Source organism: Sus scrofa, chromosome 14 (genome assembly GCF_000003025.6).
Source record: "Sus scrofa isolate TJ Tabasco breed Duroc chromosome 14, Sscrofa11.1, whole genome shotgun sequence".
Classification (NCBI taxonomy): domain Eukaryota; kingdom Metazoa; phylum Chordata; class Mammalia; order Artiodactyla; family Suidae; genus Sus; species Sus scrofa.
This window is the reverse complement of record NC_010456.5, coordinates 28,322,879-28,349,946: the sequence shown is the minus strand read 5'-3', so window position 1 is coordinate 28,349,946 and position 27,068 is coordinate 28,322,879. Positions and strand designations below refer to the sequence as shown.

The following is a 27,068-nucleotide window of genomic DNA, read 5'->3' as shown; positions in this document are numbered from 1 at the left end:
TGTGGAGAACACGTGGATTTGGTGGTGGTGGGTAATTCTGTGTAGAAGTCACAGCCTGTGTAAAGGCCCTGAGGCAGGGAGATGCTGAGACAGAGTTTGAGAACAGCAAGGAGGCAGGTGTGGCTAGACCAGATGAGAACCAGAGAAATCTCCCATGAAAATGCAGCAATGTGGAAATTCATATGAAATCACCAGATTATTATAAAGCTTGGCAAAAATTTGCTTTCCTTAAAAGGCCGAAGGAAATGGGTCTGAAGCCCACTGGCCTCTAATTCCTGAGGTCCCTGCCCCAGTGACACAGGAGATCCCCCCAGTGCCACCCAATCCCAATTTGACCCAGCACCTCAGACAGACTCAGTGTTGCAAAGCTAGGTGGCTGAGCAGCTTGTGTCACTCTCACTCTTTCTCTGAACGTGGGCTTCCTGGACAAGGACAGCCACCCCCACTGTCCCAGAACCAATGGGCTGAGCTCCAGAGGAGGCAGAAGGCTGGAGCTGGCCAGTTAGACCCAACCCCGTGTCCCCAACAGGGAGACCCTGGGAGGGATTGGATTTAGACGGAATCAGACCCAGGGGCCACTCGAGCAAGTTGGTCAGCCCTGAACCTCAGCTTTCCCATTTGTACAGTGTGGCTAGTGACTCTGTGCCCATGGCTGTGTCTTGTTTGACCTAAGTAGCATTTAAATGAAGTTGAATTCATTGCCAAGAACAAAAAACTGGGGATGTAATATAAAATCTGGATGTCAGGGTTCTCTTGACGATATCAGATCAGAGACTTCTCTTCTGTAAAAATTCTTTACAGATAAACACATCCTCCTACAAGCTATGGGAGTCACAAAGGTCTTTTTTTTTTTTTTTTTTTTTCTTTTTTTTTTGGCTGCACCCATGGCATCCAGAAGTTCCCAAGCAGGGGATGGAAGCCACACCACAGCAGTGACCGGAGCTGCAACAGTGACAACACTGGATCCTTAACCAGCTGCGCCACAAAAGAACTCAAGGGTCTTCTTTTTTTTTTCTTTTTAGGGCTGCATCTGTGGCATATGGAAGTTCCCGGGCTAGGGGTAGAATCAGAGCTGCAGCCGCCAGCCACAGCCACAGCCACAGCAACACTAGATCCAAACTACATCTGCCACCTACACTGCAGCTCATGGCAACACCAGATCCTTAACCCACTGAGCAAGGCCAGGGATCAAACCTGCATTCTCATGGATACTAGTCTGGTTCTTAATCCACTGAGCCACAATGGGAACTCCCTGATGGTCATTTTTGTAACCTGAGCACCAAGTAGGTGCAAATAAAAGTGATTAGTAAACATGGCACATAAAATGCAAAAACAGGACCATTTCCCAGGTGTGCTACACAGACACACACTGCAAGGCACTGTCACCTCCCTGACCAGCACTAGGACCTTCAAGGCAGCTGCCACTGCTCTGCCCTTTATTTTTTCACTTATTTATCTTTGGCTTTAATGTGGGATCTCAGTACCCAGACCAGGGATTGAACCAGGGCAGCAGCAGTGAAAACGCCAAGTCCTAACCCCAAGCCACCAGGGAACTCCCTCCTCTGCCCATTTTAATGAAGACATAAGTGAGGGCACAGCCTCCACAGGCTGTAGTCCCAGGGATCCACCCACCCTGACCTTTGGCCAAGTAGCTCCTGATTCCTGGGGCAGGAGCGTGCAGGGGTGAGCCCAGTTCCACAGTGGCAGGTTACAGCTGACCTCTTCCGTGGGAGAAAAAAAGCCACAAGACCTGGTAGGGCCAGCCCTGAGCTCTCCAACTCCAAGTTTAAGGCAGGGAAGCAGGGAGTTCCTGTTCTGGCTCAGTGGGTTAAGATCCTGACATAGTGTCCATGAGGATGCAGATTCAATCCCTGGCCTCGCTCAGTGGGTTAAGGATCCGGCATTGCCATGAGCTGCAGTGTAGGTCACAGATGCATCTTGAATCAGGCGTTGTTGTGGCTGTGGTGTGGGCTGGCAGCTATAGCTCCGATTCAACCCCTACCCTGGGAGTTTCCATATGCCAAAGTGGGGCCCTAAAAAGGAAAAAAAAAAAAAAAAAGGCAGGGAGTGTGCAGCAAGCATCCGGTCCTCCCAGCCCTCAGCTCTGAAGAGGCAGAGGCCAGGGAGGCCTAGTCCAGGGCTGGGAGAAGTGGGGGAGGAACAGGATGACAGCCCCCGTGCACAGCTGTGGGGAGGCAGGGCCTGTCCCCCAGCTCACTTCTAACATGTACAACCAAGAGGGCAATTCGGGTGAGTGTGGAGGTGGGGGGGCCACGGTGAACAGATGGGGTCACCACCCCCCAACTAAAGGCAGCAGCTGCTACTCCTCTCTGGGCCTCTGATTTCCCCAGGGCTTGGCTGTTCCAGCAAAGCCATGTTTTGTGAGCTGCCAGAAATCCAGATGGCTCTATGGCAGCTTCCCATCGTTTCAGTATCAACAACTTATTTTTCAAAATCGGACAAACCCGGGAGCCACATCCCACATCTTCAGGCCACAGCTGCAACCCCCAACCCCCACCCCGCCAGGCTGCCCCTATGCCACACCTGCCAGAGCACCTCACCACCTTCCTTTCCCGGAGGGGGTGACCTCTCCATGTAACTGGTGGGGAAACTGAGGCCTGGTGAGGTTGGGAGGCTCTCCCCACACGCACAGCAGGTCCGACCCCAGAGCCAATCCCCCCAGCCTGCCCCCTGGGCACTGGAATTCAGACCTCAGCCTGGAGGCTGCTGGTGGGGTTGGGGGGGTGTCACATTTTTTTTCTTTTGGCCGTGCTCGTAGCATACAAAAGTTCTGAGGCCAGGGATCGAATCTGCCCCACAGCAGTAACCAGAGTCACAGTAGTGACATTGCCGGATGCTTAACCTCCTGAGCCACCAGGGGACTCTGGAAATCCTCAAATTGTAACCCCAAGCAACAAAGACAGGCCCATAGGGAGAAGCAACAGACGCAGGTGGTCCCTGACGTCCTCTCTGCCATTCGCTCATCCATAGAACAGATACATACGGGACTGGTAGGTACGGGGGCCCATCAGCGTCCCCCCCAGAAGAAATCATGACATTAATCCAGTTTCCTTCCTTTTACATGTTTGTGATTAAACACATAAGATTTACTCTCCTAGATTTCCCCCCTCTCGCCCCCATGGCACAACGGGGCCTCTCTGCAATGCTGGGACTGAGGTTCCATCCCCGGCCAGGCACAGTGGGTTATGGCTCTGGCATTGCCGCAGCTGCAGCATAGGTGACAACTTTGGTTTGGATCCCATCCCTGGCCTTGGAACTCCATATGCTGCAGAGGGGCCAAAAAATATTTTTAAATTTAAAAAAAATCTATTCTTTTAGCAAATATTTAAATATGCAATGCAGCATTGCACCCTCTAGCAAATATTTAAATATGCAATGCACCCTCTAGCCTAGGGTGTACAGATCTCTTCCTCATCATGCATAAATAATAACAATAATAATAACAATCATAAATAAAGAGGATGGGAGGAAACTTTCAGAGACTGACGGACACGTTTACCGTGCAGATTGTGGTGATGATTTCACAGGTGTGTACTTACTCCAAACTCATCAAGTCGTACAATTATATACATAGAGCTTTTTTAATGTTGATCATATCTCAGTAAAGTGGTTTAAAAAAAAACAATTTCAGGGTTCCCACTGTTGTATAGCAGGTTAAGGATCTGGTGTTGTCTCAGGTCGCTGCTGAGGTGCAGGTTGGATCCCTGGTCAGGGAACTTCCATACCATTTTCAGCAGGTGCAGCCAAAAAATTTTATTTATTTATTTTTAATTTTTTTTTTCTTTTTGCCATTTCTAGGGCTGCTCCCATGGCATATGGAGGTTCCCAGGCTAGGGGTCTAATCGGAGCTGTAGACACCGGCCTACACCAGAGCCACAGCAACGTGGGATCCGAGCCGCGTCTGCGACCTACACCACAGCTCACGGCAACGCCAGATCCTTAACCCACTGAGCAAGGCCAGGGATTGAACCTGCAACCTCATGGTTCCTAGTCAGATTCGTTAACCACTGTGCCACGACGGGAACTCCAAAATTTAAAAAAATAGTTTCCAGTTCCTGCTTCCCTCCCCCAGCCCTGGCAAAGGTACCTGGACCCATCAAAGCCTTTGGAATTCCGGAATCCCACTGCGCTTTCCTAATCCCCTAGCCTATCCACTCAGCTCAGGAAAAATCAGGGACAAACCAGTGAATCATTAGATGAAGTCATGTGTGTCTCTCTCCAGCAGAAGGGGGTTTGGGGCTCTGGAGTTCCACTCCATTCATCGGGTACTCACTCACAGGGAATCCCGCAGGACCCAGATCTAGGTAAGTCACTGATTCTCTCTGCCTCTCAGTTTCCTCATGCATAAAATGGGTACAATTATAGCATCCATCTCCTAGGACCAGTGTGAGGTTAAAGGGGGTTTGTGGAGGTAAAGTGCTTAGAACGGGGCCTAGTAGAAGTCAAGGACCCAGACAGCCAACCAGTCACCTGGCCAGGAGTGACCAGACTTCCTCCTCCCCCTGTCACTGCCCCACCTTCGGAGGGGGTCTGGACTTTGCACTGCTTATAATCCACTTTCTTTTGGTTGGTCACACAAGACCAGAGGTCTCAGGACCAGGCAGCTGATTAGATAACAGGCCGCTAGCCAAGCTCAGGGCTTTTTGCCTAACGTAGCTGATTCTATCCCTGCCCCCTCCCCCTGGGGTCAAAGAGCACAGCCCGAACACAAAGACTGACAGAGAGAAGGCCAAGGTGATCCCTCTTCGGATGCCACTCCCTCTTATCCAACCAGATCCTCTGAGTTCATCCTGGACAGTCAGGAGGGCTGCCTGGAAGAGGGGGCATGTGGGCCGGGGATTTCACAGGTGAGATGGGCTCTGCCAGGAAAAAAAGATGCAGAGGGTGTTCCTGGCTATGGGCACAGCCTGTACAAAGGCTACAAAGCCTGTGAGAGCATGACTTACCTAAATGTCCATCAATAATAAACACATTTTTAAAATAACTCCAATGTCCACAAAGGATAAACCAATGGCTATGTATCTATACAATGGAAGAAACAGTAATAAAAAGGAACTGGAGTTTCTGTTGTGGCTCAGCAGGTTAAGAACCCAACTAGTATCCATGAGGATGCAGGTTTGATCTCTGGCTTCATTCAGTGGGTTAAGTATTTAGGGTTGCTGCAAGCTATGGGGCATAGGTCACAGATGCGGCTCAGATCCAGCGTGGCTGGGCATAGGCTGGCAGCTGCAGCTCTGATTTGACCCCTAGCCTTGGATCTTTCATATGCCAAGGGTGTGGCCATCAAAAGAAAAAACAATTTTTAATTAAAAAATAAAAAGGAACCAACTGCTGATCAATAACCCAAGGATAGACCGTAAAAAGCCTATGTTAGGGAGTTCCTGTCATAGTGCAACAGAAATGAATCCGACTAGGAACCATGAGGTTGCGGGTTCGATCCCTGGCCTCACTCAGTGGGTTAAGGATCTGGCGTTGCTGTGAGCTGTGGTGTAGGTTGCAGACTTGCCTCGGATCTGGCATGGCTGTGGCTCTGGCGTAGGGCAGCAGTTACAGCTCCGATTAACCCCCTAGCCTAGGCACCTCCATATGCCGCGGGTGTGGCCCCAAAAAGATAAAAAAAAAAAAAGCCCATGTTAAATTTTATACACCAGATAAAAAAGCTACATACTATATGATTTTACTTATATGACACTGTGGAAAAGAGAAAACTCTAGGGACAGAAATCAGGGGTTGCCAGGGGCTGAGAGCAGAGGAAGGGAACTAACTGCAAAAGGGCATTGGGAGGAGATTCCTGCTGGCTCAGTGGGTTAAGGATCTGGCATTGTCACTACTGTGGCTCTGGTCACTGCAGTGGCTTGGGTTCGATCCTTGGCTTGGGAACTCCTGCATGTAGTGCATGAGGCCAAAAAAAGGCATCGGCAAACTATTTGAGGTGGTAAAAATGTCCCATCTCTCGATTTTGGCTGCCATATAGATGAGATGTATACATTTGATAAAATCCATCAAACTACACTTAAAAAGGATGAATGCTATGGGTGAACCTTGAAAACATGACACTAACATTTTCTGAGAATTGTATTGAGACATGACTCTTATACTGTACCATCCATCTGTTAAAGTGTACAATTCAATGGTTTTTAGTATATTCACAGAGTTCTGTACCATCACTGCTATCAAATTCAGTGAGAGTTTTCAGCATCCAAAACAGAACCTCGTTAGCAATCAATCCCCTCCCACAGCCCCTAGCAACCACTCATTTACTTCCTGTCCCTCTGGATTTGCCTTTTCTCAAATAAAGAGAATCCTACCATTCCTGTCTTCAAATGCATCCGTAATTCTCTATTTCTTAAACACAAGTAGAGATACAAAAGGCCACATATGTATGTCTTCTTCCATTTAGCAAAATATTACCACGGTCCTGATCAATCATCCTTTTTGGGTGTAGTTTGTTGAGCTTCAGTGAATGTATACACCTCAACCTAGATGGCAAACAAAATCAAGAAATGGGACTTTTTCATCACTTTTTCTCTTTTTTTGGCTGCTCCAGTGACATGGGGAAGTTTCCAGGCCAGGGATTGAGCCTGAGCCCCAGCTGTGACAACGCCGCATCCTTAACCCACTGAGCCATCAGGGAACTCCTTAACCACACCTTTTACAAAAGGATGTATATGGGCATATCTATATCCATGGCAGCATTATCCACAATGGTCAAAAGGTGGAAGCAACCCCAGTGTCCATCGACAGATGAATGGATGAATGCCATGTGGTCTATCCAATGTTGTTCAGCCTTAAAAATGGTGGCCCAGAGGTTAAGGATTCAGCAGTTGCTACTGCCATGGCACGGTTCAATCCCTAGCCTGGGAACTTCTGCATGTCTCAGCACGGCCAGAAAAAGGAAGGAAATTCTGACACGTGCTACAACAGAGGTGAATCTTGAAAACATTACTAAGTGAGGAGTTCCCGTCGTGGCGCAGTGGTTAACGAATCCGACTAGGAACCATGAGGTTGAGGGTTCAGTCCCTGCCCTTGCTCAGTGGGTTAATGATCCGGCGTTGCCGTGAGCTGTGGTGTAGGTTGCAGACATGGCTCGGATCCCACGTTGCTGTGGCTCTGGTGAAGGCCAGTGGCTACAGCTCCGATCAACCCCTAGCCTGGGAACCTCCATATGCCGCTGGAGCGGCCCAAAGAAATAGCAAAAAGACAAAAAAAAAAAAAAAAAGAAAACATTACTAAGTGAAATAAGCCAGTTGCAAAAGGACACATATTGTATGACTCCTTTATGTGAAGTGTCTAGAACAAACAAATCCACAGCGACAGAAAGCAGATGGGTACTTGCCAGGAGAGTATGGGGAACAACTCCTTAATGGGTACAGGATTTCCTTTTGGGGTGAAAGAGGCGTTCTGGACCTAGACAGTGCTAATGGTTGCACATTACAACATTGTGAATGTACTAAATGCCACTCAATTGTACTCTTATTTTATTTATTTATTTATTTAGTATTTTAGAGCTGCACTCGCAACAAATGGAAGTTCCCAGGGCTAGGGGTTGAATCTGAGCTGCAGCTGCCGGCCTACACCACAGCCACAGCAACACAGGATCCGAGCCGCATCTTCGACCTACACCACAGCTCACAGCAATGCTGGATCCTTAACCCACTGAGCAAGGCCAGGGATGGAACCCTCAACCTCATGGTTCCTAGTCGGGTTCGTTAACCACTGAGCCACAATGGGAACTCTAATTATATTTTTAAAATGCTGGTCCCGGAGTTCCCGTCGTGGCACAGTGGTTAACAAATCTGACTAGGAACCATGAGGTTGAGGGTTCCATCCCTGGCCTTGCTCAGTGGGTTGGAGATCCCACGTTGCTGTGGCTCTGGCGTAGGCTGGTGGCTACAGCTCTGATTGGACCCCTAGCCTGGGAACTCCATATGTCGCGAGAGCGGCCCAGTAAATGGCAAAAAAGACAAAAAAAAAATGCTGGTCCCTACTCACCTCAATCATCTTGCATCCCACTGTCAGATCACAGCCCACATTTGAACAACTCTGCCCACAGAGATTCCTACATGTGTGCAAGAAGGTCACAAAAGAATTGTTAGGGAACTCCTGCTATGGCTCAGTGGATTAAGAATCCAGCTTGTATCCATGAGGATGAGGGTTCAATCCCTGGCCCTGTTCAGTGGATTATGGATCCAGCACTACCATGAGCTGCAGTGTAGATTGCAGATGTGGCTTGCACCCCACATTGCTGTGGCTGTAGTGTAGGCTGGCAGCTGCAACCCTGATTCAACCCCCAGCCTAGGAACCTCCATATGCCGTGGGTGCAGCCCTAAAAAAGAAACAAAAAAAAAAAAAAAAAAAAAAAAAGAATTGTCAAATCTCGAACAAGAACAGACAGTTCAGCAGATCCTCAGCCAGAGATAAACCTGGCTTCCCACCAAACTATATAAGGCAAAACGAAAGGACCAGGGCCTACTTGGATAAGACTCAAAGACAGTTGGAGTTCCCCAGGCTCAGCAGGTTAAGGATCTGGCACTGCCACTGCTGTGGTGAGGGTTTAACTCCTAACCCCAGAACTTCTTTTTCTTTTTCTTTTTTGCTTTTTAGGGCCACACCCACAGCACATGGAAGTTCCCAGGCTAGGGGTCCAATCGGAGCTGTAGCTGATGGCCTACGCCACGTAGCTGATGGCTACGGCGGATCCTTAACCCACCGAGCGAGATCAGGGATCAAACCAGCATCCTAATGGATATCAGCTGGGTTTGTTTCAGCTGAGCCACAATGGGATCTCTTGGCTCCAGAGCTTCTGCATGCTGGTGTCATGGCCAAAAAGAGAAAAAAAGAAAAGAAAAAAAAAAGACTCAAAGACAGACTCTTGAGTGAATAGGGACAAGCTACAAGAAAGATGCAGTCACTATTGGCTCTGAACATGAATTTTTCAAACACACAAAGTAATGAGGAATGTTTTATTTACTGGAAGTAAAATAAACATAAAAGCTGCCATCTCAATGTCAGCCTGCAAGCCCCTCCATCTGGTCTGGCCCCTGTAGCCTCTCCAGGCCCCATGGCCTGCGATGTCCCTGTCACTCAGCCTCCTTGCTGTCCCTTGTATACACAGGCTCACTCCTGCCCCAGGGCCTTTGCACCAGCAGTTCTCCCTGCCCTCAATGTCTTTCCTGCAGCATGGCCAAATCTCTCATCTTTCCTCACATGTCCCTTTCTCAGGAGGACCCACCCTACCTGCCTCCAAATTCCTGAATCCCCCTAACCTGCTCTGTTTTTCCCATGGTCCTTGTCACCTTCCAGCAAAAGTATAATTAACGATGTCTCTTGTTCTTCATCCGTCTCCCTTGCCAGATCAAAAACCCACAGATCCTCATCTGCTTTGTTCACTGATGTGTCCCCGGGGGCTGGCACAATGCTTGGCACCCTGCAGGCACTCAGCAACATGAGCTCTGGAACGAAGAGAATCAGAGTAGCAATGTCTAGGGACGCTACCAGAAAACTTCAAATCACACGTGAGACTAGCATTTGCAGTTTACTCTGTACAGGTAGCACTGGTGTGGACAGATCTGATCGGACCCCCCTTCCATCCATGGCTTCCTAGACATCTGGCCTCAAGCAAGAGGCATCTCTCTCCATGCCTCAGTTTCCTCATCTGTAAAATGGGAGCCATAGCAGCCCCTATTTGGCAGGGCCATCAAGGAGACTTAGAAGGCATGCACAGCAAGAGCACACAGCAGGTGCTTAACAGAAGACAGCTGTAATTATCACTGGGGTCCCAGCGGCTTTGAGAATGAACTTCTGACCTTGGCATTTAAGGTCTGGGCTCAGTTCTCCAAGCAGAATACCTCATGTTCTCCAATAGGAATCCACCCGGCGGGGTGGCAGAGGCAGATCAGGCAGATCCGCTCACTGCCTCCCACAGCCCCCTCCCCTGTTCCCAGGATGGCCTTGACCGCCAAAGCCAAAATCCCATTCTCCGGGTGTCACCTCCTCCATGAAGCCTTCCGGGAACTATCTAAAGTGAGGATCCGGTTCATTCTGTGGACATCACCCACCCAGTATGTGATGACACAAAGATGAACACGATGGGGTTCATGGCCCTGAGAAGCCGGGGGTCAGCAGGGGAGTCAGAGAGTCTGACCAACCATCAGTATAGCAGCATTGGAGCAACAAAACACTTCTGCCTATTGCACCTCATCAAATCCTCAAAGGCCCAGTTCACAGACTCAGACACTGAGGTTTGAAGGCCAACTACCTCCCCGAGGTCACAGGTGCCCAAAGAGACCAAGCCTCCGGTTCTGTATCAATGCACCAGCCTGTGTCCTCACATTTCTCCCCCACTGGGAGTTTCGCAAATTAATCATTAATTTGACCTAGCCATTGAATTGCAAAACCCTGATTCCTCCCCCGCTGATAACAGGAAATACACCTCTAACTGCATGAACCAAGAGGCTGATTCACCTGTATGGGGCTCCGTTTTGGGACAGGACCAGATCCTGCCCACTCCAGATTGGACAGCCTGTCATTTCCTACCCCCTGAATCCCAGGGCTCCAGGGATGTCCCCAGCCCCCTGGGGCCCAGGAACACAGGGGAGACTGCAACGTGGGCTGATTCAGCCTGGAACTTTGAGACACCACGCCCTTGGCTGACATGCCAACTTCTTTTGAATTTAAAGGTAAGAAGAATAGAAGAAAAGCTTTTGGTAAGGAACCCAAGCATGTTACTAAGACAATGAGGTGAGGTTGCTTAAGCTAGGAAGCTGAGTCATGCTTCACTCCTCCACTTCTCTCCCACCCAAGACCCATGCATCAGGAAGTCTTGGCTGTTCTTGATCTAAGAAGTACCTGAAATCCATCCATTTCTCTCCAACATCACCTCAGCCCCCGTCACTGCCTGCTGGGACCTAGTCTATTCCCCACACAGAATCGGAACACAGTACCTTTTAAAAAGTACATCCAATCATGTCACTCCCGTGCTCAAACACCTCCCATGGCTCCCAATTTGTTTCTGAATTAAATCCAAGTTCCTGACAGTGACCTACAAAGTCTTGCATCATCTGGCAGCTACACCAATAGTACATCCTTCTACTGTCCACCTTGCTCACTTTGATCAGCCACACTGGCCTTGCTGTTCTGGAGCCCACTGGCCAAGATTCTGCCACAGGGTCTTTGCACTGACTGTTTGCTCCTCCAAGAGCAATCTTCCTTCAGACGCCCACATGGGTGACCCCCCTCATTTCTCAAGTCTAAAGTCACCTTCTCGACAGATAGGTGACCAGCAGGCACACAGAAAGATGCTCATCATTGCTAATTATTAGAGAAATGTAAATCAAAACTACAGTGAGGTACCATGCTCAGAACAACCATCGTTACAAAGTCTGCAAATAATAAATGCTGGAGAAGGTGTGGAGAAAAAGGAACCCTCCTACACTGTTGGCAGGAATGCGAATGTAAATTGGTGCAGCCACCGTTGAAAAACAGAACAGAGATTAACTAAAAGTTACCATATGATCCAGCAACCTCACTCCTGAGCAGACACCAGACAAAACTATAATTTGTCATAGGTAATATGAAAAGATATATAGCAACACAATTTACAGTAGCCAAGACGTGGAAGCAACCTAAGTGTCTATCAACAGAAGAGTGGATAAAGAACATGTGGTACATATACACAATGGAATATTACTCAACCATTAAAAGGAAAGAAAACTGGAGTTCCCATCATGGTGCAGAGGAAGCAAATCTGACTAGGAACCATGAGGTTGTGGGTTCCATCCCTGGTCTCGCTCAGTGGGTTAGGGATCCGGCATTGCCGCGAGCTGTGGTGTAGGTCAAAGACGTGGCTCAGATCTGGTGTTGCTGTGGCTCTGGCGTAGGCCGGTGGCTACAGCTCCAATTGGACCCCTAGCTTGGGAACCTCCACATGCCGAGGGTGCGGCCCTAAAAGGACAAAAGACCAAGAAAAGAAAGAAAGAAAGAAGGAAGGAAGGAAGGAAGGAAGGAAGGAAGGAAGGAAGGAAGGAAGGAAGGAAGGAAGGAAGAAAGGAAGGAAGAAAGAAAGAAAGAAAGAAAGAAAGAAAGAAAGAAAGAAAGAAAGAAAGAAAGAAAGAAAGAAAGCCATTTGCAGCAACATGGATGGACCCAGAGATTAACATACTAAGTGAATTCTGAAAGAGAAAGCCAAATACTATGTGCTATCACTCATATGTGGAATCTAAAACATGACACAAATGAACTTCTCTACAAAAGAGACTCACGGACACAGAAAACAGACTTGTGGTTGCCAAGGGGGATGCCAGATGGGGGAGGGATGGATTGAGAGTTTGGAATTAGCAGAGGCAAACTATTGTATAGAGAATAGATAAACAACAAGGTCCTACTATAGAGCACAGGGAATTATATTCAATATCCCGTGGTAAACCATAATGAAAACGCATTTGAAAAAGAATTTTTTTAAATAAAAATAAAGTCACCTTCTCTATAAGACCTTTCTTGAACACTCCTCATTCCCTCAACAGTATTTCCTGAGTTTCTTACCACATATCATGCTCTGTTCTAGGTCTGGGGTCTACAGCAGTGAACCAAATGGACAAAGAGACCATCCTTTCTAAAGCAGCCCTTCCCCAATCACCTTCTATCCATCACCCTGTTTTTTATTCCTGGCATTACCAACATCAGCAATTCCATCCCTATGTATTTGTTAACAAGACCCCTTCCTGCTGCATGGACTGCAGTCACGATGGGTGGAGCTATAGCAGCTATCTTGGATCATGAGGCAGCCTTGAGAATGAAAGCCAAACACAAGGGATGGTAGAAGAGAAAGAAAAGAAATTAGATCCCTGTGATTTCATGGAACCACCCCAAAAGCCCTGGGCAGTGCAGTCATCAGAGAAACTTCTGAGGAGACTTACAGTGAGATCCTATACCACATACCAAAAGGGCTAACATGAAAAAAACTGACAGGAGTTCCCTGGTGGCTCAGCAGGTTAAGGATCCGGCATTGTCATTACTGTGGCTTGGGTCACTACTACGGCAAGGTTTCCATCCCTGGCCCAGGAACTTTCACGTGCTGCGGGTGCCGTCAAAATAAGACTGACAATAATATATGTTGGCAAGGATATGGAGCCACCAGAATGCTCACACACTTCTGGTGGAAGTATAATTTGGTACAATCACTACAGAAGACACAGTGGCATTATATCCTAAAACTAAATAACAAATGAAGGGATGGCAAATGGGGACACATTCATACCATAGGACATCACTCAGCAAAGAAAGGGAGTGGACACAGATGAAATGGACACAGATGAACAGTATGAGCACAATGCTGACCAACAGAAGCTCAACACCCAGGAGAACTCGCTGTATGGATCCCTTTGTGTGGTGTTCCAGGGAACAGCAAAGCTAATCTCTGGTGACAGAGGTGGGGGCTGCAGTACCTCAGGGTGGGTGGGAGGGGGAGGGGTGCAAGAGAGTCTTCTACCTGTGATCCAGATGAGCATGGCAAGCATGCACACCTACATATAAACCCTGGGGGAGTTCCCGTCGTGGCTCAGTGGTTAACGAACCCAGCTAGTATCCATGAGGACACATGTTCGATCCCTGGTCTCACTCAGTGGGTTAAGGATCCGGCGTTGCCATGAGCTGTGGTGTTTGCAGACATGGCTCAGATTCCGGGTTGCTGTGGCTGTGGAGTAGGCTGGTGGATACAGCTCCGATTAGACCCCTAGTCTGAGAACCTCCATATGCCAGGAGTGCAGCCCTAAAAAGACCAAAAAACAAAAAAACCCTGGGTGTCTCAGGGAGCTTCTTAGATGGGCAGGGACCAACTGACCACTGAGTCACACTCCCTCAGCCCCCAAAGGGATCCAACTACAAGGAGTGGAGGTCCAGGGAATTTCTAAACAGCTGAGCAGTTCATTATTTTCAAAACTCATCATTATACCTCAGAATTCGTTTTTTGTTTTTCTTTCCTTTCCTTTTCTTTTCTTTTTAGGCTGCGCCTGTGGTACATGGAAGTTCCCAGGTTAGGAGTCAAATTGGAGCTGTAGCTGCTGCCGCAGCTATGAAAACATCAAATCCTAACCACTAGACCACCAGGAAGCTACTCCCCTCAGAATTAGTTTTGAAGGGATAATAGCATCACAGCCACGGGGTGGAGGGAGGCAGTCTTTTACTTTATGTCATTACTTACCTGTTCCAGCAGTGGTTCTCAGTGTGGTCCCCAGACCAGCAGCATTAGCATCACCCGGGAACTTGATAGAAATATTGGTTCTCGGGCCCCAGCTCAGATCTGCCAACTCAGCAACTCTGAGGGAGGGACCCAGGCATTTGTGCCTTTTGTTGTTGTTTTTGTTCTTCCTCTTTCTACAGCCACACTTGCTGCATATGGAAGTTCCCAGGCTAGGGGTCAAATCAGAGCTGCAGCTACTGGCCTATGCCACAGCCACAGCAATGCCGGATCTGAGCTGCATCCGTGACCTACGTCACAGCTCACAGCTATGCCAGATCCTTAACCCAATGAGTGAGGCCAGGGATCAAACCCCCATCCTCATAGATACTGGTTTTAACCCACTGAGCCACTGTGGGAACTCCAGACATCTGTGTTGTTTTGTTTTGTTTTGTCTTTTTGCCATTTCTAGGGCCGAACTTGTGGCATATGGGGATTCCCAGGCTAGGGGTCTAATCGGAGCTGTAGCCGCCGGCCTACACCACAGCCACAGCAACGCCAGATCCAAGCCATGTCTGCAACCTACACCACAGCTCATGGCAATGCCGGATCCTTAACCCGCTGAGCGAGGCCAGGGATGGAACCCACAACCTCATGGATCCTAGTCAGATTCGTTAACCACTGAGCCAAGACGGGAACTCCCAGACATCTGTGTTTTAACAAGTCCTTTAGGGTCTTCTGCTGCTTGATGGTTAGAGAACCATTGTGTAGGGACTCAGATGAACTGACGTCAGATATGTACTTCAGAATAACTCAGGAAAGGGGAAACGAAAGCCCGTGGTGGTACAGCGAAACCAGAGGGCATGTGATACCATGTCTGTTAAAGCAGATGAGGGGCACATGGCAATCATACTGTTCTCTCTTTCTTTTTTTTTTTTTTTTTTTTTTTTTGGCTTTTTAGGTCCATACCCGACCTAATCGGAGATGTAGCTGCCATCCTACGCCACAGCCACAGCAACGCCAGATCCAAGCTGCATCTGCGACCGACACCGCAGCTCATGGCAATGCCCGATTCTTAACCCACTGAGCGAGGCCAGATTTTGAACCCGCAACCTCATGGTTCCTAGTCAGGTTCATTAACCACTGCACCATGACAGGAACTCCCAGTTAAAGATTTTTAATGCTTCCCCACCTGCCCAAAGAAACAGATGGGTCTTCTGTCTTCCCAAAGGCAACTCCACAAACTGTCAGATTTGGCCAGTGGATAAGTTTTGGATCACGAGGTATTTCCAAATATTTGAATCTGTTGACCACAACTCACAAATGGCAGATAAATTCTGGATTTCTGCCTTCTGAAAAAACAGGAGATGTCCCAGCACTGGGCCTGCATCCCCACCTGGCCACAGCCTGCTGAACTGAGCAGCATCTGCTCCTGGCATGGGGTTTGTACTCCAGCTCGCCACAGGCCCCACTGCTCCCTATCGCATCACACCAGGCTGTACCTGACTTTGCAATCCCTATAGTAACACAAGGATGCAAACATGGTACTCATCCACATTCATTCCCATTCCAACCCTGCCGGTGCATCTAATATGCTCAAAGCTGGTGCTCAATGCTATGGAGGGCAAAGTTCATCAAACAGGAGCTGAGCAGGAAGTGAGAAAAATGACACGTTATTCACAAATGACTCAGACACACAACATAAAGAACTCAGCTCATCAAGCATATTTATTGGCATGTGCTGGTGAGCCACGAACACCATTTAACATTGGCAGGAGCATCCATAGGTAAAACCACTTTGGAATATCGTTGGACACTAGCCACAAAAGCAAATACTCATGGCCTACACCCCAGCAATTGCCTTCCTGGGGATTACCTAAGAGAAATAAAAACACATGTCCAGGAGTTCCCGTCGTGGCGCAGTGGTTAATGAATCCGACTAGGAACCATGAGGTTGCGGGTTCCATCTTTGGCCTTGCTCAGTGGGTTAAGGATCTGGCATTGCCGTGAGCTGTGGTGTAGGTTGCAGACGCAGCTTGGATCCCGCATTGCTGTGGCTGTGGTGTAGGCCAGCGGCTACAGCTCCGATTCAACCCCTAGCCTGGGAACCTCCATATGCCTCGGGAGCGGCCCAAGAAATGGCAAAAAGACAAAAAAAAAAAAAAGTCCACACAAAGACTTGTATAGAAAGGCTCCCAGGAGCTTTACTCCTGGTCGCCGCAAACGAGAAACAACCCAAACATTAGCCAGGACATCACTGCATTCACACACCAATGAGAAAGAACAGCTGCGCGCAATGTGGGTGGATCTAACATTGAGCAAAGAAGCCAGACCGCAAGCGTAACTCCTGTGTGATTCCATTTTGATAAAGTACCAAACCACATAAAACGAAGCTACACTGGAAGAAGTCAGGGTGGCAGCCACCCTTGGGGCTGGGTAGCAACTGGAGGGAATGCAAAGGGATTCTGGGGTGCTGCTGTTTCGTGATCAGGGTGCTGGTTACTTGAGGATGTTCAGCTGTGAAAATTCTGCCTGCCCGATCTAAGTTAATGTTGACAATGATGCCAGCATTGACTGGGTGCCAGGCCATGTGCTAAATAAGCATCTGATGTGGCAGACAATGTTGCCTCCCACCCAAAAGCCACCTTTCTCCCCTCCTTCCATGAAGTGAAACCCGACTTGCTTCCAGTATTATGTAGAAAGCCCTACATCTCAGGAAAGGTGGGCCCAGACTCAACTCCATGCCCATGAGTCTGTCTAGACAATATGAAGGAAAGAAAAGCCTGCTGGACGCTCCTAAGGGAAAAAATATCCTCTTCCAATAAGAAGAAAAACTGAACAGAGCCCTCCATTGCACCATCTTTCCTTCCTGCTTTGAATGGTGTGTGTAACAGTGTGATGTCCAGCTCTGTGGCAGCCATCATGAGACCATGAGGGTAAGGCTAAGAGTCACACAGACACTGACCAGGGCCCTGACATCCCTGAACTGCTGAATAAATCTGGAAACTTCCACCACCTCCAGTCTCTCATGAAGCACAAAATAAATGTCCATATTATACCAGCCACTAGGAAGCAGGTTTTCTGGTGCTTTGCAGCCCAAAGGATCCCATCTGAAGCAATGCTTTCTTTCGTTTAAAATCTGTCAATTAGGAGTTCCCGTCATGGCGCAGCAGAAATGAATCCGACTAGGAACCATGATCCCTAGCCTCGCTCAGTGGGTTAAGAATCCAGTGTTGCTGTGGCTGTGGTGTAGGCTGGCAGCTGTAGCTCTAATTCGACCCCTAGCCTGGGAACTTCCTTATGCCACGGGTTCGGCGGTAAAAAGCAAAAAAAAAGCAAACAAACAAAAAAAATCCGTCAATTAGTCTGTGAGGTGGGTATCACTATTTGATTTGTTTCATAGATGAGGGAACTGAGGCACAGGGAGATCAAACCACTTCCTAGCCCAAGGGCACAAATGCAGTAGTGGCAGAGGGTCCAAAACTCCAGCCTGCCCCCAAAGCCTGTGCTCTAACATTCTACTGCCTCGGCAAAGGCTCACCTCATCACCTCAGGTGTGGCTGGGTAAGGATCACAGGTAAGGGATAAGACTGATGGAAGGGGAGTTCCCATCGTGGCGCAGTGGTTAACGAATCCGACTAGGAACCATGAGGTTGCGGGTTCCATCCCTGGCCTTGCTCAGTGGGTTAAGGATCCGGCGTTGCTGAGAGCTGTGGTGTAGGTTGCAGACGCGGCTCGGATCCCACGTTGCTGTGGCTGTGATGTAGGCCGGCGGCTACAGCTCTGATTAGACCCCTAGCCTGGGAACCTCCATATGCCGCAAGTGCAGCCCAAGAAAATAGCAAAAAGACAAAAAAAAAAAAAAAAAAAAAAAAAAGACTGATGGAAGGCAATGCACAGTTCTGATCCCAGCCCCCCCAACCCCGCCCCCCGCCCCGCCAATCAAACACAATCTCCCTTTCCACTCCCTAAGTCGGTGCCTCATCTGGACCCACCAACTACACTGCCGTGATGGGAACACCAGGCAGTCCACTTGTCCACGCTCTTTAGGACAAGCACAGTCTCCACCTGATTTCAGGCCCACCTTCTCTGCCTAAATCAGGCAGAGGACAGCCCTTCCTTCAAACACCATAACTTCACCCCAGTAATACAACTGGCAGTTGTCAAGCATGAACAGGCTCAGCAACCCGTGGGCCAAACTAGCCTGGTGTGTTTCTGTTCATCCCAGGAGCTAACAATAGGTTTACTTTTTTTTTTTTTTTTCCTTTTTTCCTTTTGGTTTCCCCACCACAAACGGCAACCTGCAGCTGTGGCAATGCCAGATCCTTTAATCCCCTGTGCCAGACTGGGGAATCCAATCTGTGTCCTGCCACTACAGAGAGGCTGCTGATCCCATTGCACCACAGCAGGAACTCCTACATTTTAAGGGTTTGAAAAAACAGAATATGGAGTTCCTTGGTGGCTCAGCGGGCTAAGCAGTGGCGTTGTCACTGCTGTGGTTCAGGTTCAGTCCTTGGCCTCAGAACTTCCACATGCCCCAGGCACAGCCAAAAAAATAGAATACTAGTTCATGACACCTGAAAGTTATATAAAAATCACACTGGTGTCCACAAAGCTGTCACGGAACTCAGCCAGCCCACTCACGGAGGTACTTTCCACACAGCTTCTGCATCATCGCCACGGAGGTGAGCTGCTGAGACAGAACCTGTTTGGCCTGCAAAGCCAAAAATACCTACTATTTGTCTTTTACAGAGAGCCAACCCCAGTCCTCTCCCCCTCGGTCCCCTGACCGGCCACCTGGAGACATGAGTACCCCTCCTTCTTCCCCAGTGGCAGTGCAGAGAACTGAGTGACCAAGGGCATACACTGCTATGAAGAAGGCACCCAGGTGTAAACAGGCCACCACACGATTGCCACAGGAGGCTTCCTCCACTCACCTTGGCCCCGGTTCAAGAACACGTGCGGAAGCTTGCCAAGGTCTTACAAGATGGTGCAACGGCGGTTTGAGCCTGTAGGAATCAGAGGCTCCGGCTGCCTCTCTCAAACGCCTGATCTTTTGCAAGAGGCTCAGCGTGTGGTAATCACTGTGGCTAGGAGCTGGGCAACCCAGTCTAATCTACAGACCCAATCCATCCACCAGGGTTAAAGCTCACCACGACCATTTTAAAATTGTGGTAAAATATGGACTTCCCGTCGTGGTTCAGTGGTAACGAACCCGACTAGGATCGATGAGGATGTGGGTTCGATCCCTGGCCTCGCTCGGTGGGTTAAGGATCCGGTGTTGCCGTGAGCTCTGGTGTAGGTAGCAGGTGCAGCTCGGATCCCAAGTTGCTATGGCTGTGGTGTAGGGTGGCAGCTGCAGCTCCAATTTGACCTCTAGCCTGGAAACTTTCACATGCCAAGGGCATGGCCCTAAAAAGACAAAATAATAATAATAAATTGTGGTAAAATATACATAACATCAAATTTACCATCTTTACCGGGTTTTTTTTTGTTTGTTTGTTTTGTTTTTTTTGTTTTCTTTTTAGGGCCACACCTGTGGCATATGGAAGTTCCCGGGCTAGGAATCGAATAGGAGCTACAGCTGCCAGCCTATGCCACAGTCATGGCAACACCAGATCTGAGCCACATTTGGGACCTACGTCACAGCCTGTGGCAATGCAACTCCTTAACCCACTGATCGAGGCCAGGAATCAAACCCGCATCTTCACGGACACTGTGTCAGGTTCTTAAGCCAATGTGCCACAATGAGAATTCCCATCTTTACCATTTTTAAGTGTAGAACTCAGCGGCATTAAGTACATTCATGGTCGTGTAACCATCCCCACCACCCAGCTCCAGAACTTGGTCACCTTCCCAAAGGAAACTCTGTTCCTGGTAAACACTAACTCCTCATCCCCTCCCCCAGGCCCTGGCACCCACCCTTCTACTTTCTATCTCTATGAATTTGCCTCCCCTCAGGACCACACATAAGCAGAATCATACCATATGTGTCTTTTTGTGACTGGCTTATTTCACTTAGCACAGTGTCCTCAAACTCCATCCATACTGTAGCCTGTGTGGGAATTTCCTTCCTTTTTAAGGCTGAATCAGATCGAGCGTATGGCTGAACCACAGGCTGTGTATCCATCCATCGACTGGTGGACACCTGGGTTGTTTCCACTCCTTGGCTATTGTGGATGATGCTGCTACGGACATAGGTGTGCAAATCTCCCTTCAAGCCCCTGCCTTCAATTCTTTGGGACACATATGCAGAAGCAGCGTTGCTGAGTCAGATGGTGATTCTACATTTTACCTTTTTGGGGAACTGCCAGACTTCCCCACAGCAGCCGCCCTACTACACCTCTCCAACAGTGTGCAAGGGCTCCAATTTCTCCACGCCTGGCCAACCGCCGTGACAGCAGCCATGCTGACGCACATGAGGTGATCGCTCGCTGTGGTTCTGATTTGCATTTCCCTAATAATGAGTGATAAGGAGCATTTCTTCATGTGCTTGTTTGGCCATTGCATATCTTCTTCAGAGAAATCTCTATGAAGTCCTTGGCCCATTTTCTAATCAGGTTGCTTTAAGCTGTTGTTGAGTTGTCCTACCAAGAACTTAACACCAGATGTCAGGCCCATGCATGTCACCTGCCCTTCATTGCCCTCCTGGATTCGTCCATCCATCAAGTCCCTCAAAGAGAAGTTGAAGAGTCCTGGGGTTCCCCGGTGGCTTAGTGGTTAAGGATTCAGCTTTGTCACTGCTGTGGCATGGGTTCAGTGCCTGGCCCTGGAACTTCCACATGGCACAGGTGTGGCCAAAAAAGAGAACCTTATTTCTCTCCATCCCTCACACCCCAAGTCTAGCCCATCAGTACATCTGCTTTTGTTTTTTTCTTTTTTTTAACCGCCCCACAGCATATGGGGTTCCCGGGCCAGGGATCAGATCCAAGCCACAGTTTTGACCTACACCACAGCTGTGGCAGCACCAGATCCTTTACCCCACTGTGCTGGGCCGGGGATCAAACCCCTGTTCTGGCACTGCAGAGACGCCACCAATCCCGTTGCACCACAGCGGGAACTCTCATTGGCACATCTAGGTCACTCTCCCTGAAAAAGGAATTGACTCTGTTCCCTCCTTCCAATTACACAGCCTTCCCCGACGCCTGCCAGACGTTCTCCCTGACTCTTCACCCCAACCCCCACCATTTCCTTTCTCCCTACGGCAGCCAAAGGGCTCCATTAGATGTGACTCAGAACAGGCTTCTCCCCTGCTCAGAACCCTCCACTGGTATCTCAAGGAACTGAAAACCAAATCTAAACTCATGGGGTCCTACAATCCCAGCCTGCCTCTCCCCTCTCTCCATCCTCGCCTGTTTCTTCTTCCTCCCCTGGAGCAACCAACTTCCTGCCTCCGGGCCTCTGCACTTGCTGTGCCCTCTGCTCAGCATGGGGTTCCCAGGCCTGACTCTTCCTCAGGGAGGCACCCCCTGACCACCACCCAAAGGAGGCCCTCCACACCCATCACTTGATGTCAACCCACCTGCCTCATTCCCTCCAGAGCGCTTCCTGCATGTGAACCAAACTCTCCAGGGACATCTGTGCTTGTTCGTAGGCCATCCTCCACCCCTGCTGCAAGGTTAGCTGCAGGAGGAGGACCTGGTCTGGGGTGTCCATGCCTGCAGCCCCCATGCCTGGCACAATACCCAGCTCACTATCCGTGCTCAGAAAACGCGTGCTGAAAGCTACTTGTTATCAAGTCTAAAGCCATGAAGAGGATTCGAAGAACTCTCCCTCCCCAGACCTTGCCCATCCACAGGGCTGAAGGACATATCAAAGTTCAGCTGGACTTTGTCCCAGCCCTTGTCCTTTCTCCCTCCCCCACCAAGGACACATGTGGCCCTGACTGCTGACAGCTCTACCGCACATATCTGGGTTGCTCAGCCACACATCACGGCTGCCCCAGCCTAAGGAGCACAGGGTCAGCAACATCAGTTCTCTTGCAGGAGAAGGAGGGCCGGGCTCCCCCCAAGGACAGTCTCCTGCCCCAGCCCACGGCCAGAGCCACCTCCACTCTTACCTCCCCAAGCCATGCTGCTCCAGGCACCCTGACACCCTTTATCGCCACCCCATCATCACCACCTCCATCATTCCAACATCCCCACCATCCCCACCACCTCTCTATCCACCATCACCACTGCCACCACCCCCAACCTCACCATCCCTACCCCCGCCACCCCCACTATCCCCACTCCCACCATCCCTAACCCCACCATCCCACCACCATCCCACCCCCGTTACCACCATCCCCACCACCATCATCCCCACAACTCTCACCAGGCACAAGCAAAGCTTGACGCACTTTGCTCACAGAGCCCTCATGACAGCTTCATGCAGTGGACACTCCTATCAGCTCACCTTACAGATGGGGAAACTGAGGCCCAGCAAGATTTGGCCGCTGCCCAAGAATAGGTAGAATTTGGAGCCGTTTTCTGAATCCTCGACCCTATATATACTGCCACGTATATTAAGATAATAGCCATAAATATTATTTTTCATTTTTTTTCTTTTTAGGGCCACACCTGCAGCATATGGAAGTTCCCAGGATAGGGGTCGAATCAGAGTTGCAGCTGCCGGCCTACACCACAGCTACAGCAACCTGGGATCCTTAACCCACTGAGCAAAGTCAGGGATGGAACCTGTATCTTCATGAATACTAGTTGGGTTCTGAACCCACAGAGCCACAACAGGAACTCCATAAGTGTTATTTTTTTATTTATTTCTTTTTTTGTCTTTTTTTTTAGGGCAGCACCCGTGGCATGTGGCAGTTCCCAGGCTAGGGGTTGAATCGGAGCTGTAGCTGCCGGCCTACGCCACAGCCACAGCAACTCAGGATCCCAGCCGCATCTGTGACCTACACCACAGCTCAAGGCAACGCCAGATCCTTAACCCACAGAGCAAGGCCAGGGATCAAACCCACGTCCTCATGGATGCTAGTCGGGTTCGTTCACCACTGAGCCATGAAGAGAACTCCCATGTTATTTTTTGGTTCTTTTCATTATTCCTTCACTTCATCAGGTAGAAAGGACAGATCCTGTCATAGATGAACTGTGGCAGGAAGTTTACAATGGGCCTAAGGTCTTAAGCAGCGTCAAAAACCCTAAGGGGTTCCTGATGGTCCAGTTTTCCTTTGAAACAAATGCTTCCATCACTCTGGGCCCTGGAAGGCCGCCAACAACAGAGTCTGCATTTATTCCAAAAGAAGATTGGTAATGAACAGCCACAAGGCCAGCCTGAGGCAGCCGCCTCACGGCTCACTCACGGCCCCAGGCAGCTGCATCCCGGCAGGGAGCACTGACTCACTTCCGATTTATCACGCACATCCCTCGAAGCAACAGGCCAGGGTGGTTATTAATCCCTGTTTTACAGATGAGGAAATCAAGGCCTGGAGGGGTCAAGTCACCTGCCCAAGGCCAAGGAAGCTTTCTCCTGGTGAGAACAAGGCCTGAAGGGGACCAGACTTCATCTCACAGAGGCGGGTCCCTGGCTGACAGCTGCCATGGAGACCTTCCAAACTGTCAGGAGTGCCCCCAAATCTAGATTTGGATGGAAATCTGCCCACTTTAAATGCTGGCAACCAATTCAATTTTTTCAATTGCATTGTGGACCACACAAAACACCTCTCCAGGAGTTCCTGTTGTGCCTCAGTGGGTTAAGAGCCCAACATAGTGTCCACGAGGATGCGGGTTTGATCCCTGGCTTTGCTCACCGGGTTAAGGATATGGCATTGCTGCAACCTGGGGTATAGGTCACAGACATGGCTCAGATCCGGTGTTGCCATGGCTGTGGTATAGACTGCAGCTGCAGCTCCAATCTGACCCCTAGCCCAGGAACTTCCATATGCCAAAGGTGTGGCTATAAAAAGAAAAAAAAAAAAAAAAAAAACCTCTCTGGCTAGGTCTGGGAGAGGCTGGGCTGCAACCTCGGGACACAAGTAAGAAGCCCCAGCACTGGTTCAAATTCATTTCTGCCGCCAGTTCTGTGACCTCAGGTGGGTGCCTTGACCTCTCTGGGCCTCCATGGCTCCAACAAGAAAACAAGTATGACCACACCTCAAAGGGAGTTATGAGGATTTGGTGAGCCTGCAGACTTGCAGCCTGGTGCCTGGCACACAGTAAGCTCTGCTCTGGAACCTGTGACTACGACCTTATTTGGAAAAGGTGTCCTCGAAGGCATAATTAAAGATCCCAAAACGAGATTATCCTGGATTATGAGAGTGGGCCTTAAATCCAATGATGAATATCCTTGGAAAGACACAGAGGCTGAGATGGGAGGGATGTGGTCACAAGCCAAAGAACACCTAGGGCCACCAGAAGCAAAAGAGACTAGGCAGGACCCTCCCCTCGTGCCCTCAGAGAGAGTGCGGCTCACCCCTCGACTTCAGACTTCTGGCCTCCAGAACTGAGAGAGAAGACAGTTCTGTTCTCAACCACGCATCGGTTAACCACCCACTACAGCAGCCCCAGGAAACAGACGCACCCTGAGAAAGTTCCAGGAGACACAAAGGTGTTTCCAGCAGGATGTCAACACAGATCCCAACCTGTGCCTTCCTTTCTCAAGGAAGGGCCATGCCCAGCTCAGGAACCTGTTCCAGGGAACGAGGCCCTTCACCATCACCGCTCCAGCAGTAAACAGGGAAACAGCCCTGTCCTCTGCAGCGCTCCGTTTACAAAGCCCATGGGGCAGAGAAACAGGCCCCCAGCCCGGCCACAGGAAGAGGAGCTCTGGGCCAGAACAAAGATCTCCAAGATCCACCTCTCAGTGCCAAGCGCCAAGCCCCAGGGGCAGAAAGACATGCGGAGCCCTCGTGGTCCCCGTGGACACAAGCATTGTTTTTCAGGAAGGAACTATTAACCCAAGTCGCCTTTGGAGCCAGGACCCTTAGTGTGGGAAGGGAGTGGTGACTTTTCACCTTGTGCCTTTTTTTTTTTTTTTTTTTTTGAGGTTAAAACTCTTTTCTGGGAGTCCCCATTGTGGCCCAGAGGGTTAAGAATCCGACTAGTCTCCATGAGGATGCGTGTTCGATCCCTGACCTTGCTCAGTGGGTCAAGGATTTGGCGTTGCGGTGAGCTGTGGTGTAAATTGCAGACATGGCTCGGATCCCGTGTTGCTGTGGCTGTGGTGTAGGCCGGCAGCTGTAGCTCTAATTCGACCCCTAAGCTGGGAACTTCCACGTGCGGCTCTAAAAAAATAAATTTTAAAAAACCCCCTTTTCTGTACTCTCACAATTGTCTTTCACTGTGTCCCTATTTTTACCTTCCTTATGTTTTTTTTTTATTTTTTTTGGCCGCGCCCTCAGCATATGGAAGTTCCCAGGCAAGGTATCAAACCCCATGTCACAGCAGCGACCCAAGCTGGACTGGATGACGATGCTGAACCCTAAACCTGCTGCACCACCAAGGAACTCCGCCTTATCTTATTTTTTACGCCAGCTGGAGCTGCCAGGGCAAGAGCGCATCCTGCCCAGCTGTCGTAAGTGACATGACCATCCGAGGTTGCTCTACCTGAATTTTAGTTTGCGGAAACTAAGAAAAGTGGCCCCCAATTGCAGAAGACACCAGCTTTCAGAAGAAAATCAGGTTCCCTGAGAACCCGAGAACTAGGTTCTTGAACTCAGAGTTCTGCGGGTCTGAAGGTCAGGCAAACACTTGGTAGTGGGTTGAACAGTGTCGCCCAGAATTCATGTCCAGCTGGAACTTCTGAATGTGACCTTACTTGGAAATAGCATCTTTGGGAGTTCCCTTTGTAGTGCAGCAAAAACAAATCTGATGAGGAACCATGAGGTTGTGGGTTCAATTCCTGGCCTCGCTCAGTGGGTTAAGGATCTGGGGTTGGTGTTGCTGTGGCTGTGGTGTAGGCTGGCAGAAACAGCTCCAATTGGACCCCTAGCCTGGGAACCTCCATATGCTGTGGGTACAGCCCTAAAAAGACAAAAGACAAAAAAAAAAAAGAAAGAAAAAGAAAGAAAGAGCATCTTTGGAGATGTGAACAAGCTACAGATCTCGAGATGACCTTATCCTAAGGATGGGTCCTAAATCCAATGACAGGCGTCCTCATGAGGTAAGGACACAGAGGCACACAGAGGGGACAGCCATGGGAGGACAAAGCCCTCAGAAATTAATACACACACACACATACACACCAAGGTGGCTAAAAGCAGTAGAGGAACCCTAAGCTGGCTACGAATAGCAGGGGGAGGTGGGGTCAGCACACTCTCTCCCCATCCTGGACAAGCGCTGACCTCTCGCTCTTGCTCTGAGCCTTTTCAGCTGCGAAGGGGCCCTTCGTGTTTTCTGTCCTCTCCCTGAAGCTGACCTTGGTCACTGGGGCCAGAGATTTTTTTTTCCTCTCTCTCTCTCTCTTTCTATTTAGGGCCGCATCTGCGGCATATGGATGATCCTGGGCTAAGGGCTGAATTGGACCAGCAGCCGCCGGCCTATGTCACAGCCACAGCAACACTAGATCCAAGCCACATCTGCAACCTATGCTGTGGCTGTGGCATAGGTCGGAAGCTGCAGCTCCAATTAGACCCCCAGTCCGGGAACTTCCATGTGGTGTAGGTGCAGCCCTAAAAAAAATTTTTTAATAAAAAGTTTAGAAAGAAATGCAGGAGTTCCCGTCATGGCTCAGTGGTTAACAAATCCAACTAAGAACCATGGGGTTGCGGGTTCGATCCCTGGCCTTGCTCAGCGGGTTGAGAATCTGGCGTTGCTGTGAGCTGTAGTGTAGGTCACAGACGTGACTCAGATATAGCGTTGCGAGGCTCTAGCGTAGGCCGGTGGCTACAGCTCCGATTTGACCCCTAGCCTGGGAACCTCCATATGCCGCGGGAGCG

General features: G+C 49.5%; 1 protein-coding gene across 1 annotated transcript in view; it reads right to left on the bottom strand.

Moving 5' to 3' along the window:
- Positions 1-27,068, bottom strand: part of SCARB1 (scavenger receptor class B member 1) — a gene marked incomplete at its 5' end in the record, with an annotated part of 92,148 nt that overhangs the window by 43,622 nt on the left and 21,458 nt on the right.